Here is a 17,525-nt window from a genome sequence, read left to right as displayed (position 1 = left end):
AACGCTCGGCGTTACGCCGTGTTCGCTTATTCCTGCGGCGTGTATTACTTTAGCCTAGTCGGTAAATGCAGACGATTTCCGTTCTTATCAGTGACCGCCGCGCAATGCCGCGTTAGCAGTGTGCTACTGGGCATGCCAAAAAATAAAAACATTGTTATAATAAATTGTTTAAATACTGTAGTACATGTATAAAAAAAGATAATTGTATAGAAAATTAATACGTATAAAAATTATGTTTTTTCATTCACAGGTACGTCTACAATATGAATGAATATAAGACATTTGACAAATTAATATTTAAATCATAGCACATATAAGACAAGAATAAATGTTCTGTAAAATTTCCAAATGAGAATAATAATTAGTAATCCGAAACACACTACGATTTTTAATGTTAACACGACGTTTACAAATGCTTCCCAGAGCTCTAGATAAGGATTTGTGAAATAAGTACCGGTACTGCCACTGACAGAAAGAAAAGGAGTAACGCTGAAAATCAATTAGTACCTGTACTACCATATCCAAAAATACAGGTAGTACTGTACTACCTGTGTTCTTGGATATTGAAGGGTGTATAACTGACTCTTCAGAAACATTTGCAACAATTATAATAAACATATTTAGCTTCTTTAATTATGATGCAAATACAAAACACATTAAAACTCATAACTAAATACTATTTCTTCATTTTTATTGACAAAAACTCAAGCCAACACGTAAACTGAGTAATAGAACACTAATATCACTGTCAGAAAAGCTTAAACAAACACTTCAACTGTCTGTAATACAGTCAATCTGATATTAACATGTTTTAGCCTTTTTCCTAGGTTTATATGCTTCACGAAGTCTTTTCTTTCTCCTTTTCTTGTCACTTAACCATTTTTTCACTGCTGGCACTGGATCAAACTGCTGCAGCTGTGGTCCAAGCATACTGATTTTAAGAAGAACATCAAGTTTATCTGTACTTAAAGAAGCTCTGTATTTAACCTTAAGTCTATTCTGGGCACTAAAAGTACGTTCGCATTCTACGCTAGACACTGCCATAACAAGTGCAATAGATGCTAAAATAGCAAAATTTGGCATTAACATTCTATGATGGAGGATAATTTTCTTACAAAGTTTCTGTGTACTATAAGACCTATATGCCCCTTCAATCATTCCTTCAAGTCTGGGCCACTCACTTTTAAGTTTTTCAGGATTGAGAAGAGGGGGGATGACTCTTCTATCTTCAACTAAGTTGTTGATGTCACCTTCAATCACAACTACCTCCTTTTCATACCCATAAAATTGACCTAGACTTGCTACAGCATTTGCCCTTTCATCACATGGAGTACAGTTAACAGTGCTTGGTTCCAATACGTTTGATAAGTCTGTAAAAATGTCACCATCTTCCTTCCTCAACCTACCTCTTATGTTTTTTTTAAGTCTGTCAATGTAACACCCCTTCAACCTTTCAAATTCATCAGGCATTGTCACCTTGTACATTAACTCATCGTTGTTGTTATACTTAGCAACGCCATTTTCTACCTGAATTCTTGCTTTCATATCTGTAACACAAGATCCATCAGCTGATGAAAGCTTATCTAGTTTATTTACAGTTCCGTCTATTTGTGCCTGTACCTCAGAGAAAACTAACGTGGCTTTCTGAAATTCACAACTTAGAATGGCTAATTCTGAATGTATGTCAAGCATTAAGGCAGTTACCATGGCAGTTTTATAATTACTAAAGTACTTATACAAGCCTTTTGCAACAGGATTTTTCTCAGCGGCAAATTTACTTAATGTTGCAAGAATAGCCCCATAACATTCAAAAACCGCCTTTACAGCATTTCTAAGACCCAGCCATCTGATTGCATGTGGTTCTTTGACTGTCAAATTAGGTTCCTTTAAAACTTCCTGGATATCATGCAGAGCTTCAGTCCTATTAGAAGAATTACTCATAAACACGTACAGGTCATTGAATTTTGTCTTAAACTTTGTAAGGTAATCATCTTTGTTCATGTGGCAAAAGGTGAGTACTTAGATTTTAACTGAATTCCAACTCCAGTTTTCCTGCCAGTCATCACCGCAGCCCCATCAGTGGCGAGACTGGAACACTTGGATAGACAAATGCCTAATTTATCAAACTGTTCTACAATACAGTTAACAATTGTATGACTTTTACCATCTTTCAACTTAGCATTCAATAAAAACTTACTGACTGCCTCTCCATTTTTTTCATATCTAATACATATAGAAAGATGTTTTTCAACACTAACGTCTGTGCTCTCATCTATCATAATTGCATATGTTGGCGAAGAATTTATTTCTGAAACAAGATTTTTTGTAAGTATTTTACTGATTGATTTAAGAATGTCATCTACAGTAACCCAACTTAAATTTTGATAATCAAGATCAAGACCATTCTGCTTCTGCAAAGCTAATAAACTGTTCACTTTCTCAGTTGGGAGTTCCTCTTTCGCCACTGTGTACACGGTATTAAATAAGATTCTATCTTCTTTGGACACAGATGTAGATGGCATTTCACTATCGGACTCGGACACATCATTTTCTATGCTGCCATTTTGCTGAATCTGTTTTTTGTGTAGATATTCACAGGCAATGTTGTGCTCATTGCAGCTACCATGTTTTTTCACAGTTGATATCTGTATGTCACCAGAACCTAAAAGTAAATTTTATGAAACAATATTTTTTCATGACAACAAAAAATATAAAAGAATATTGATAGATTTTGTTTTCATTTTATTTGGACATTCTTCATAAAAGTACATGTTGACAACATATACTTTTTAATTTATGAAGAATTTGCACAAACAATTATATTACAAGTGAGGTCTATCTATTATCTTGTTAGAGAAAATTATAAAATCTTAACCCTTTCAGTGCTAAAACCAAATTTTTAAGGCCTTTGCAAACCGTTTTGATCCAGATGAGACGCCACAGAATGTGGCGTCTCATCAGGATCCAAACTGTTTGCTATTCTGAAAGTATTCTTTGAAAAAAATTGAAGAAAATGCTAATTTAAGAAATTCAGCAGACGACATTTTAGCAGACCACACATTTCCCAGCATGCAAAGGGTTAAAATCGGATCCTTTGGGAACATAGAAAACAACAAAGCAACAAAGGTATTGAATCATGAAAATTCAATTGAATTGTTAATTGATAGCCTGATGAGTGGTAATGGAAAGTGCAATGTCACTGGCACCCCGTAGAACCAGGTCTATAGCAGCTGACAAGTGCTAAGCAACCTTTACATCTTACACAGTGTCATGAGCATTTAATTACAATTAGCTGCTGTTGTCACAAGTTAATATATCATTTGCAAAGTGGATCCTTTGGGGTACAAAATGCTAACCAAAAATATGTTGCTTCCTTGAGCAAAAAATAATATCAACTTGCCAATAGAGAATCACGTGACATGCCAAAAAACGTTAAATATTTCCATTAGAATTTTGTCCTTTTGGCTTTTGTGTATATATGTAAAGATGTAAAAAATAATGCTACTATGTCATTGTTCCATATTATTATTTTGCCGCAGTACTGTACACTTCTGATTTTTTGGCAAAAATGACCAATGAAAGTATGACAATGAAAAAATGTCATATGATTAAAAAAAACTACAAAATAAACAGCTTATAAAGCTGTCATTTAACCATATTTCAATTTAAAAAAGGTTTCATTGAAATTAAACATAAAGATTAAAGGATCACTGTTTACATCATTATCTCCCCTAACAGATCAACAGTTGGAGCATCTTTTCACAATTTGCAAATAAAATACATTCATCCAAGGGACACATTATGCAAAAATTGTTTTTATTTGATTATACTTTTTCATGAAATACTCGATATTGGCGAGTTGACTGTACCTATTAAAAAGTACACTACTTTTTGTTTATGAAAAGTCTGTATAATACAAACCTTCATAGGCCCACACTGTGCTCAATTTACAAGGCTTGGCAGCACTGCGGCAAATATTACAATTTAGCCGTAAAACGCCTTCAATTTTTTCTGTTACGAGCCAATCATATTTTGTTTTCCAATCCTCAACAGTTTTGGTTCGAATACGGTTCCCATCATGCTTTCTTCCTTTTTTTACCACCGATGCAATTAAATTGTCCAATATCGGGGCGACAATGTCATTTTTTGAGCTTACACATTTGTTTTCATGATGGTTAGACGACCTTATGTAGCCTAATAAGGTGTTTTTTTTAACAGAAAGCGGCTTAGCTGGCCTCCCCTTGCGCATAGCCATATTGTTTTTGACGGGTTTACGAGTATCGAAACTGACGCGACGGAATAGACATACATATTGAAGCCCAGTCTCAAACTTTTTGGTAATTTTAATTAACGAAAAGCGCCGTAAGGTTACAGACCAACCAATCTCGCCGCGCTGACGTGGACGTATCGATACGGCCAGATGTTTTTCGTAAATGCGTAAAAGGGATATTGAAGTCGTAATTGTACGGCCAGTTTATAAAAATAAATGCGTAAACCTTCATTAAAAAGCCGTATTTACGGCTGTACGGCCCTTATCTAGAGCTCTGGCTTCCAATATACAGTCATCATGTATATTTCCCGACAAAAGCGCGCGAAAATTATGCTGCAGTGTACAAGGTATACTCCTGCAAAGCGTGCGTGTATTGATTTTTTTTATACAAACTTTATAGCGCAGAGAACATCGAATTTTGTTGATTTCGGTTAAAAGTTTCTTTGGTATTTTTTAACAAAATTATATCGCGAATAAGTTGATATTTCCTCCATAATAATTTAAAATCATACATGCCGAATCTTTATCGTTACGGTATTTTAGTAGAGTAATTATTTTAACAGTAATTGTACTGTAAACTGATTAAAGAAGACATCTGGGCGGAACTGGATTTTAAGTGTTTGCAGTATGAAATCACGCAAAGCTTGTCTACTGACCTATTGTGTAGACTGCTGTCTGCGGTGTTTTGACAAAAGGGATTAACATGTGTGAATGTCACTCTGCCAATTTGGTCCATAATTACTGGTAAACATTGTTTTGAATGTCGACGCAACAAGAATACAACTGTGAATATTAAATGCAACTATCAACTCAATAGTTACCACCTTCTTTTAGCAATCAATGGAATAACCTAACTTCAAAGAGAAAATAAATGCATTAGCGAGCAGAGAATTGACTTTGTTCCGACAATTAAAACCATTCCTTATGCATTCGTTGAACGTGTTTACTTGAGTGAGTTATGCCTTTAGACAGGAAGCGGCTTTTCTTTGATTACGCCAAATTGTCAATTCACACAGATTTGCGAGATTTTTAGAGTCCATGGTCATTTGTTTACATGTTCAGTATAGAAAATCACCTGCTAACATGAAAACTTTGGATTAAATTATCAAAATAAAAACAGTGTTGCAAACTGTGTTTATATTAATTGGTAAGTATTAGTTAAAAGACGACGTTTTGTTTGTCGTAAATCAACGAGTTTTCTATACAACAACAACTACTTCTACAACCACGTCAGGATCGATCTATCTTGGTTGGTTTTTTTAATTGTAAATATTATACTACATGTACATGTATGTACTTGTAATAAATGTAATTTTACTTGAATAATAAATGTAATTTTATTTGAAAATCAGGAAGTCAAACAAAATTAAATTGATCATTATCTCGTAAAACGCGGAGTTTCCCTCGCGTTGCCAACGCCGAGGGTCGCCGCGTCGGCTTATCCGTTTTGCCGATCGTTAACCGCCGCGTCCAAAATCATGTAAACGCCGCGTCTGGCGGGATTTTCTTTATCTCCCTCCAGGTCAATCTCGCGGAGTATTGAGGGAAATTGGGGAAAACGCGTGGAGTGTACTGTATATAGTGAAAACATGTGAACACTCAAGAAGTCACATTTTTGGCCCAATTTTCATTAAATTGGGTCAGAACATTTGTTTCCTTAATATGAGAGTTGAGTTTGAAAATGGTTCCGGTCAGTAGAATAACATGGCTGCCGAGAGGGGGGGGGGGGGCGCAGTTTTCTTATATTTATATAGTAAAAAAAGCTTGTGAACACTCTAGAAGTCACATTATTTGGCCAATCATCATGAAACTTGGTGAATTGATTTGTTTTATATATATCTCAGATGAGTTTGCAAATGGTCCCGATGGGTCAATAAACATGGCTGCCAGGGGGGTGGGTCAGTTTTCCTTATGTGACTATATAGAGAGAAACCTTGTGATCAAACACTATAGAAGTCACATTTTTTGCCTATTCATCGTGAAACTTAGTCAATACATTGGCTTTTTTGATTTCTTGGACAAGTTGGAAAATGGCTCAGATCGGTGAAACACACTTTTAGCAAACCTGATTGCTCAGGTGAGGTTTTAAGATTGGTCTTTGTCCGCTGTCCGTCCGTCCACATTTGGTTTGTAAACACTCTAGCATTCACATTTCTCAAGCATTCTTTATCAAAGTTGCTGAAAGATCTCAGTCAAGTTTGATGATGAGCAAAATCACAATTAATGCCATAATTATTGCCCTTAGATTGTCCAAATTTTCATTATATTATACAAAATCCTTGTAAGCAAAGTTTGATGTTTGGGGGGTCAACTCAAAATATAGGTCACCATTTCAAATCTTACAAAAACAAAAAAACTCCCTATGCCAGAGTTTTGGTTCAATAATGATGAAACTTGACCAGGATGTTTGTCTGGTTAATATCTAGGTCATGTTTGGCATTAGGTAAAGATTGAATGAACCGACTCCTCTCAGGTGAGCAAACTAGAGCCATCTTGGCCCTCTTGTTTTAATTATTTTTTTTATACCTTTGACCTTGAAGGGTGACCTTGACCTTTCACCACTCAAAATGTGCAGCGCCATGAGATACACATGCATGCCAAATATCAAGTTGCTATATCTTCAATATTGCAAAAGTTATTGCCAATGTTAAAGTTTTCGAACGGACGCACAGACTGACAGACGGACTGATGGACAGTTCAACTGCTATATGTCACCCTACCGGTGGCATAAAAATAATGAACTTTGTTATTAAAAGCAGGCCTATAACTCAACTACAAACTATTCAAATATAATTGTGATATAAGAAAAACAATAAGACAGAAACTAGTACAAAATCCTATTGATCTTTTTCCTACATTTTAAGTAGGGATGCAAGAGGTTACAAAAAACATTAACCGGTTAACCTTTTGTCATAACCGGTTATTAACCGGTTAACCGAAAAACCTTTAGTAGTAAACATGATAATGTACATGTTTACGTTAAACACGTCATACCGCTCTTACATGTTCTGTATAAATAACGAAAGTAATTTGAGATCGCATGCGTTGGTAACATAACAGTTTCATAATAAAAATGTATTATACAATTTATTTCAATAAAGTTTTTAGCTCACCTGATTGCTCAGGTGAGCTTTTGTGACCAGTCTTTGTCCGTCGTCTGTCTGTCCGTCCGTCATCCACATTTGGTTTGTAAAGACTCTAGAGGCCACATTTCTTGTCCGATCTTCATGAAACTTGGTCAGAAGCTTTGTCCCAATAAAAATCTTGGTCGAGTTTGAAATTGGGTTGTGTGGGGTCAAAAACTAGGTCACTAGGTCAAAAATAAGAAAAAACTTGTAGACACTGTATAAGTCACATTTTATGCCCAATCTTCATGTAACTTTGTCGAAATGTTTGTCTTAATGATATGTTAGTTGAGTTCAAAAGTGGTTCCGGTCCGTTGAAAAACATGGCCGCCAGTAGGCTTGGCAGTTTTCCCTATTTGGCTATAGAGAAAGCTTTTAAACACTCTTGAAGTCACAATTTTTGCCCAATCATCATGAAAGTTGGTCAAAACATTGGTTTTATTGATATCTCCAACGAGTTCGAAAATGGTCCAGATCGGTGAAAAAACATGGCCGCCAGTGGGCGGGGCATTTATCTCTATATGTACATAGTGGCAGTTTTCCCTATTTGGCTATAGAGAAACCTAATATAAACACTCTAGAAGTCACAATTTTTGCCCAATCATCATGAAAGTTGATCAAATATTGGTTTTATTGATATCTTGGACGAGTCCGAAAATGATCCAGATCGGTGAAAAAAACATGGCCGCCAGTGGGCAGGGCATTTTTCTCTATATGTATATAGTGAAAACATGTGAACACTCTAGAAGTCACATTTTTGGCCCAATTTTCATGAAATTTGATCAAAATGTTTTCCTTAATGATATGTTGGTTGAGTTCAAAAGTGGTTCCGGTCTGTTGAAAAACATGGCCGCCAGTGGGCGAGGCAGTTTTCCTTATTTGGCAATCGAGAAACCTTGTAAACACTCTAGAAGTCACAATTTTTGCCCAATCATCATGAAAGTTGGTCAAAACATTGGTTTTATTGATACCGCAGACGAGTTTGAAAATGGTCCAGATCGGTGAAAAAACATGGCCGCCAGTGGGCGGGGCATTTATCTCTATATGTATATAGTGGCAGTTTTCCCTATTTGGATATAGAGAAACCTTGTAAACACTCTTGAAGTCAAAATGTTTGCCCAATCATCATGAAAGTTGGTCAAAACATTGGTTTCATTGATATCTCGGAAGAATTCGAAAATGGTCCAGATCGGTGAAAAAACATGGCAGCCAGTGGGCGGGGCATTTTTCTCTATATGTATATAGTAAAAACATTTGAACACTCTAGAAGTCACATTTTTGATCCAATTTTCATGAAATTTAGTCACAATGTTTGTCTTAATGATATGTTGGTTGAGTTCAAAAGTGATTCTAGTCCGTTGAAAAACATGGCCGCCAGTAGGCGGGTCAGTTTTCCCTATTTGGCTATAGAGAAACCTTGTAAACACTCTAGAAGTCACAATTTTTGCCCAATTATCATGAAAGTTGGTCAAAACATTGGTTTTATTGATATGTCGGACGAGTTCGAAAATAGTCCAGATCGGTGAAAAAACATGGCTCTAGTGGGCGGGGCATTTTTCTCTATATGTATATAGTGGCAGTTTTCCCTATTTGGCTATAGATAAACCTTGTAAACGTTCTAGAAGTCACAATTTATGCCCAATCATCATGAAAGTTGGTCAAAACATTGGTTTTATTGATGTGTCGGACGAGTTTGAAAATGGTCCAGATCGTTGAAAAAACATGGCCGCCAGTGGGGGGGCATTTTTCTCTATATGTATATAGTGAAAACATGTGAAATTTGGTCAGAACATTTTTTCCTTGATACGAGAGTTGAGTGCAAAAAAGGTTCCGGTCAGTTGAATAACATGGCTGCTGGGGGGGGGGGGGCAGTTTTCTTATATTTATATAGTAAAAAAAGCTTGTGAACACACTAGAAGTCACATTATTTGCCAAATCATCATGGAACTTGGTGAAAAGATTTGTTTTTCATATATCTCAGATGAGTTCCCAAATTGTCCTGATCGGTAAAAAAACATGGCCCCAAGGGGTTGGGGCAGTTTTCCTTATGTGCTTAGAGAGAAACCTTGTGATTGAACACTATAGAAGTCAAAATATTTGCCTAATTGTCGAAACTTAGTCAATACATTGGTTTTATTGATTTCTCTGACAAGTTGGAAAATTGCTCAGATCGGTGAAACACACTTTTTAGCTCACCCGATGGCTCAGGCGAGGTTTTAGGATTGGTCTTTGTCCGCCGTCCGTCCACATTTAGTTTGTAAACACTCTAGCATTCACATTTCTTAAGTATTCTTTATCAAAGTTGCTGAAAGATCTCGGTCAAGTTTGATAATGAGCAAAATCACATAATTAATGCCATAATTATTGCCCTTAGATTGTCCAAATTTTCATTATATTATACAAAATCCTTGTAAACACTCTAGAGGTCACAATTTTGTTTCAGATTTTATGAATCTTGGTCATAATATTTATTTTTGTTAGCAATTAAGTTTGAGGTTTGGTAAGGGGGGTCAACTCAAAATATAGGTAACCAGGTCAAATCTTACATAAACAATAACACTCCATACGCCAGAGTTTTTGGTTAAAATGATGAAACTTGACCAGGATGTTTGTCTGGACCATATCTAGGTCAAGTTTGACATTTGGTAAATATTGAATGAACCTACTCTTCTCAGGTGAGCGAACTAGGGCCATCTTGGCCCTCTTGTTTTATGTATGCTTTATTTTAAATTTATTTTTCCTGCATAAAAGCATATAAGTTAAAAAGTTTTAGAACTACACAATGTTCATTTTTACGTGTCATTAATTTATTTTTGATTGGGACGCTTATATTGCGTTTGTAGTATCACTCTCAATAATGTTGTGTTTCTTTGTTCGTTCTGTTGCTATGTTTAAACTTAAATTAATTTACCTAACTTAATATGCAGAATCTGCACAAAACAACATGGTTCATTTAGTCAAGAAAATAACTTTGTCCACTAGCTTTTTGCTGTTGTGGTTGCGAGCCTTTGTAACAAGACGACCTGTTTTCGAAAACACACACTCCAATGGCACGGACGTCAATGGCATGGACAAAAGCTTTTGGGCCACATGCAAAATTTATGCAAAACGTTAATTTTTACATCGCCATTTCAACGGGTTGCCATCGGGTTGATAATTCACTCGCATGTTTGTTAACGCACCATACTGCGCAACTTTTAAGCAATTGCACAAATACTAAATTTAATTAAATTATTTAATAAAGTTTTTAATTAATAATAAAAAATTAAATAAGTTAAATAAAATGCTTTGTTAAATAAAAATTGCCCCAGACAGTAGTGATGGCAACATTGGTGACGTAAATTAATATTATTATTACTTTCTGATACAAAGGAATAAGACGTTAACACGACAAGCTTTTAACTGCAAATGCAATTCTTGGTAAACTTGTCGTGATCAATCAGTGTTGCATATTTATTAACAAAACATCGAAATAAGCTGTCCAATGTCTCAAGCTGATTTTTATTGCGTGTTAGATAAATGTGTCAATTACATATTCGCTAATGGCCCCCAATCGCCGCTGTTCTCTAGTCAAATTTTAGCGAGTAAAACAAAACAGCGTGATTATCAAAACATCCCCTCTATTTGTAATCACAAAGTTACTGATTTATTGATTTATTACTTTATTGACACATTACTTATTACTGTCGATGGTGCGTCATGTTGTTCTAAGTTGATGCCAGCGCATGTTGGCAGTATGTCGCACACAAGACGTAAAATCGCTTGAATGATTCCATTAGAAAAGCATAATAAAAATATAATTCAGGTTAACCTTGTCCCGAAAAATGAAACCGGTTTACTGGACATTTCAGTAGGTTAACGGTTAACCTCTTGCGTCCCTACTTTTAAGCATCATTATTATAATTGTCTCGGTCTGACATGCTACGCACTGGTACCAGCTGCAAACTAGTACAGTACCATTGTCTCAGTCTGACGTGCAATTTACTGGTACAATTGTCTCAGTTTTGACATGATACATACTGGTACCATTGTCTCAGTCTGACTTTTCATATATTGGTACCATTGTTACAATCTGACATGCTACATACTGGTATAATTGTCACCACCTGACATGCTACATACTGGTACTGGTATAATTGTAACAGTCTGATGTGCTTGGTACTGGTACCATTGTCACAGTCTCAGATGCTATGTACTGGTACCATTGTCAAAGTCTCAGATGCTACGTACTGGTACCATTGTCACAGTCTCAGATGCTACGTACTGGTACCATTGTCACAGTCTCAGATGCTATGTACTGGTACCATTGTCACAGTCTCAGATGCTTTGTACTTGTACCATTGTCACAGTCTCAGATGCTATGTACTGGTGCCATTGTCACAGTATCAGATGCTATGTACTGGTGCCATTGTCACAGTCTCAGATGCTATGTACTGGCACCATTGTCACAGTCTCAGATGCTACGTACTGGTACCATTGTCACAGTCTCAGATGCTACGTACTGGTACCATTGTCACAGTCTCAGATGCTACGTACTGGTACCATTGTCACAGTCTCAGATGCTATGTACTGGTGCCATTGTCACAGTCTCAGAAGCTATGTACTGGTGCCATTGTCACAGTCTCAGATGCTACGTACTGGTACCATTGTCACAGTCTCAGATGCTATGTACTGGTACCATTGTCACAGTCTCAGATGCTACGTACTGGTACCATTGTCACAGTCTCAGATGCTATGTACTGGTACCAATGTCACAGTCTCAGATGCTATGTACTGGTGCCATTGTCAGAGTCTCAGATGCTATGTACTGGTACCATTGTCACAGTCTCAGATGCTACGTACTGGTACCATTGTCACAGTTCACATGCTACGTACTGGTATAATTGTCACAGTCTGACAAGCTACATACTGGTAAAATTGTCACAGTCTGACATGCTACATACTGGTACCATTTTCACAGTCTGACATGCCACATTCTGGTATAATTGTAACAGTCTGACATGCTACGTACTGGTACCATTGTCACAGTCTCAGATGCTACGTACTGGTACCATTGTCACAGTCTCACATGTTACATACTGGTACCATGTCACAGTCTGACATGCTATGTACTGGTGCCATTGTCACATTCGATACATGCTAGCTCAGGGGTTTTTCAGCACTGTCTGCGCCTCCGGAAAACGGAGGCACTCCCAAAGCAAACGGACCTGATCCCTAACCGAAATTAGAAAAAAAAATCCCAATTTCCAAAAAAAAAAAAAAAATTTTTTTTTTTTTTTTTTTTGAAGTGTCTTATAACTTGTTATAACTTTTATCTCAGAGTGTAACTGTAACTGAAAAACAAAACTGCAGTACTTGAATAAACGTTGAACATGCCCAATATTGCATCTGTTTATATAAAGAAGACAAAATAACAAATAAAAACAAATTTATTTGTTTAACCACTGAATTATTTAAGCATGATAAATTCACAGTTTTTTCCCAAATGAGCCGTTTCATCGAAGCAAAAATTCCCAAAATGGCCAGTTTTGTCGATTAAAAATTCCCAATTTGGACAAACTCCTTTTCCCAAAATAGGCAGAAAAACCCCTGTAGCTACTGGTATAATTGTCAGTCTGACAAGCTTCATAGTGGTACAATTGTCACAGTCTCACATGCTACCTACTGGTATAATTGTTACAGTCTGACAAGCTACGTAATGGTACCATTGTCACAGTCTCACATGCTACATACTGGTATAATTGTAACAGTCTGACATGCTACGTAGTGGTACACTTGTCACATTCTCACATGCTATGTACTAGTACCATTGTCACAGTCTAACATGCTACATACTGGTACAGTTGTCACAGTCTGACATGCTATATACTGAAAATATGAACTTTTTTCAAGTAATGTAATATACCAGTTGTGCTATTTAATCAATATAAACTACCAATTGTAAAAAAATACGTTTTTTAGAACTTCTCTTTTGTTCGTCAATCTGGTTGAAGGTCCCTTAAAGTATGCTAGGAACGATAACCATATCTGCCTGTTTATGCATCACCACTGGTAGCCAGATCAGTCAAAAAATTTTTTTTTAGAAACCCTGCATAACTATATATTTTCTGAAAGATCTGTTAATACATAGCTCAAATCTGTTTGTTTTAACTAAATTGGCTGATAACCTGATTTTTTTTACATTTTTTTTTTTAAATTGGGTTTTTCAAAATTTTATCTGTCAAAATTGCCATGATTTTACAACCGCACAATATCTCAAGTTAGCATCAGAAAGTCATGTTTTAATTTGCAAAAAATATACAAGTGTTATACATGATTGATCTTTTGAAAGATCTCATTGAGACAAACACAATGGTACCTTTTGTTTTTAATTAAACCAACCTTGAAGGGAGTTATGGCCCTTTAAAATTTGTGTAAATTGATTTTGTCAGCCTGATTATGCCATATACATATCAATTAATTATTTCAAGCACGTATTATATTGTTGTACACCATTGTAAAGGTCTCAATGCAAAGAATACAAAGATGAATTAAACTTTAATGTACAAACACTCTTTACAGAGGTTTTTTTAATTTAAAACATTTGATTCTCTGCATGAATTGTGCTGTCTTATACACTACCGTTCTGTTATATACATTTTGCGGATTCAAATTTTTTTAGCAATCATTAATGACTTATTTAATTTTTCCAACAATACTATCAAATAAAACAAGATGAACTAAAACATTCCAACAGTTTACTTCACAGTTTACTTCCATTATGCTCACATAAAACATACAGCAGGATCATCAGGCAGGAAATCCGGGAACCTGGAAAATATGACACATATACTTTAAGTATGTTTTCATATTAATATAAAGCAAGTTTATTAAAGTTCTTTTATGTTATATAAGAGTCATGTTCAACATAAATGAATTAAAGTCACAATTGTGTAGTAGAGCTGGTGTCCATCTTGCGAATGGGAGGTCACTGGTTTGATCCCCAGTCAGGCAGCATTCTGAAGATCTTTTTAAAGAATCCAAGTTCTGGTTTTACCCAGGAAACGGACTCAATAAAAATCCTTAAAGCACCTTCTGATTCCTAATGTTAACTTTTGCAGTAATGACTATGTAGTGTGTATAATACTGCATTATTTGTTCTAAAAATATACTCACTGTTGTCTATAAAAGAAACCTAAGGTCCTGTTCTTGTAGTCCACCATTAGCTCGTAGCTATATATCGCCCGATCACTGTCATATTTTAAATTGAACCTGACCCAGGAAATCCTGTCATCTGTAAACACAATATTTAACTAATAAATTGCATGCATTTATGAGTTAACTACTACAAACTGTTTGTTTTTATGCCCCCCTTCGAAGAAGAGGGGGTATACTGCTTTGCACATGTCGGTGGGTCGGTCTGTCGGTCGGTCCGTCCACCAGGTGGTTTCCGGATGATAACTCAAGAACGCTTGGGGCTAGGATCATGAAACTTCATAGGTACATTGATCATGACTTGCAGATGACCCCTATTGATTTTTAGGTCACTAGGTCAAAGGTCAAGGTCACGGTGACCCGAAATAGTAAAATGGTTTCCGGATGATAACTCAAGAACGCATACGCCTAGGATCATGAAACTTCATGGGTAGATTGATCGTGACTCGCAGATGACCCCTATTGATTTTTAGGTCAAAGGTCAAGGTCACGGTGACCCGAAATAGTAAAATGGTTTCCGGATGATAACTCAAGAACGCATACGCCTAGGATCATGAAACTTCATGGGTAGATTGATCGTGACTCGCAGATGACCCCTATTGATTTTGAGGTCACTAGGTCAAAGGTCAAGGTCACGGTGACTCGAAATAGTAAAATGGTTTTCGGATGATAACTCAAGAACGCTTATGCCTAGGATCATGAAACTTCATAGGTAGATTGATCATGACTCGCAGATGACCCCTATTGATTTTGAGGTCACAAGGTCAAGGTCACGGTGACCCGAAATAGTAAAATGATTTTCGGATGATAACTCAAGAACGCTTTTGCATAGGATCATGACACTTCATAGGTACATTGATCGTGACTGGCAGATGACCCCTATTGATTTTCAGGTCACTAGGTCAAAGGTCAAGGTCACAGTGACAAAAAACGTATTCACACAATGGCTGCCACTACAACGGACAGCCCATATGGGGGGCATGCATTTTTTACAAACAGCCCTTGTTTATTCTGGCAATTCACACAGTCTAAATCCCAGTTGTAACAATCAAATTAAATTGTACAAACACAAGATTTTTTTGTTAAGGGTGATCACAGACATAATGATTGTTGAATGATAGTCTGTGAAAAACTTTCACTTGTACATGTAGTTAAATTATGGAATGTACTTGAAAGACAGTTCTCTGTGAAAATATCAAAATGTACAAAATCACATTTTTCAGTTTGTTGACTGGCATCAGTGAGAAAGCCCCCACTTTCAATAGAATTAGAATGCACCCAGATCGATAGATCGTGGATATATTGTTTTTGGCCTGTCTGTCTGTCATTCTGTCCCAAAACTTTAATATTACAGTAAAGTTTTGCAATAAATTTTGAAATATTTAACATAGCAACTTCATATTTGGCATGCATGTGTATCTCATAGAGCTGCACATTTTGAGTGGTAAAAGGTCAAGGTCATCCATCAAGGTCAAAGGTAAAAAAAAAAACAACCAAAACTTTAATATTACAGTAAAGTTTTGCAATAACTTTTGAAATATTTAACATAGCAACTTCATATTTGGCATGCATGTGTATCTCATGGAGGTGCACATTTTGAGTGGTGAAAGAATAAGGTCAAGGTCATCCTTCAAGGTCAAAGGTAAAAAAAAGATGAAAAAGCGGCGCATTAGGGGGCATTGTGTTTTTGACAAACACATCTCTTTTTGATCTTTATATCATAGTAGCAGTAGTAATATTTTATGTATTCCTTTTATTAAGTTATTATGAATATAACTAGAATATGCATATATATGTGCATTATGCATATACAAAAGACAAATAAACATAATAACACATATGTATAGAGAAGTAATGGAAAGTAGTAAGAAAAATTGCATTATGCATATTTCATATGGATGTTTGCATGATGCCAAAAACTCTCATCTCATTTTATATTCTATTTTCTAGAAAAAGGACAACAATTATTTTACCCATTCACCTCTAGGCTGATCCCTTGGGCTGAGTGGACATCGATAATATTTTATTATTTTGCATATGTCAAAATCACTTACCACAATCTGTGGCTGCAAAAGTCGTAGCCTCTTCCCAAAAACAGGACTGGGCTTAAAAAAATAAATAACATCAAAGGAAATTTTTCTAAATGGTTTTCACAAATCATCTTCCAAACGTTGTTTATAATTAAGTATTTGCTGTCTATTCAAACATTGTATCCTCGCAATCAGTAAATAACAAACTTACTGGACAGCTAGAGTCTGAAGAGCTGGGGTCACTGGGTGGCTGGGTGGACTGCTGGCTGAAGCAGGTGTTCGACTTGGCTGGGCTGTCAAAAAGGTCCTGCTGTGTGTCTATGTAGTGGCTGTTTGAAATATTGCTGATTTCCTAAAAATTAAAGATGATTACATCATTTACATTGCTGTCATTGATGTCTCAGTTTTAGTTAACAATAACAAACTTTCAAAGCCTTTGACAATTTTTGACATGTACCCCACCCACGTTTACGTTTTCCATATGCTGCTTCAACAAAAGACCCATCAACCAATCTAAAAATCAAATGTATGCTAATGATAAGCTAGCAACATAAAACCAGTGCTGGGTTGCAAGTTGCAGTGTTTCGCTACTTTCGGTTTTGGTTAAAATGGGGTTGCACTAAAACGCGGACCAATCTGCGGACGATATAGATTATATAGTGATCTGCGGACCATAAAGACAAAGAAGGATTATATCGAATCTGCGGACGATATGAACACAGAAGGAAATTGGAGAAGATATGGATTGTTAACGAACAATGGTTTTGCAATTGTTCACGCGTTATGTTTTTGTACTTGAATATTTGAAAGTTAATATTTTATTTTGCTTTTATTGTAGGAAATTCACATTTTTTCATAAACACCAACACAAGTAGGTTTAATGGTTTAGTAACAATACAGTAAAGA

The 17,525-nt window shown here is 36.1% G+C and overlaps 1 long non-coding RNA gene across 1 annotated transcript; it reads right to left on the bottom strand.

Annotated features, from left to right (window-relative positions):
- Positions 1–13,994: 13,994 nt before the first annotated feature.
- LOC127841707 (uncharacterized) lies at positions 13,995–17,232 on the bottom strand. Its single transcript, XR_008031268.1, has 4 exons — positions 16,831–17,232; positions 16,644–16,694; positions 14,551–14,668; positions 13,995–14,205 (listed from the first exon to the last, which is right to left on the bottom strand). It is a non-coding gene; the product is annotated as an uncharacterized LOC127841707 (long non-coding RNA).
- Between the last annotated feature and the right edge of the window lie 293 nt (positions 17,233–17,525).

This window comes from Dreissena polymorpha, chromosome 8 (genome assembly GCF_020536995.1).
Source record: "Dreissena polymorpha isolate Duluth1 chromosome 8, UMN_Dpol_1.0, whole genome shotgun sequence".
Lineage (NCBI taxonomy): Eukaryota > Metazoa > Mollusca > Bivalvia > Myida > Dreissenidae > Dreissena > Dreissena polymorpha.
This window is presented reverse-complemented; position numbering and strand designations above follow the sequence as displayed.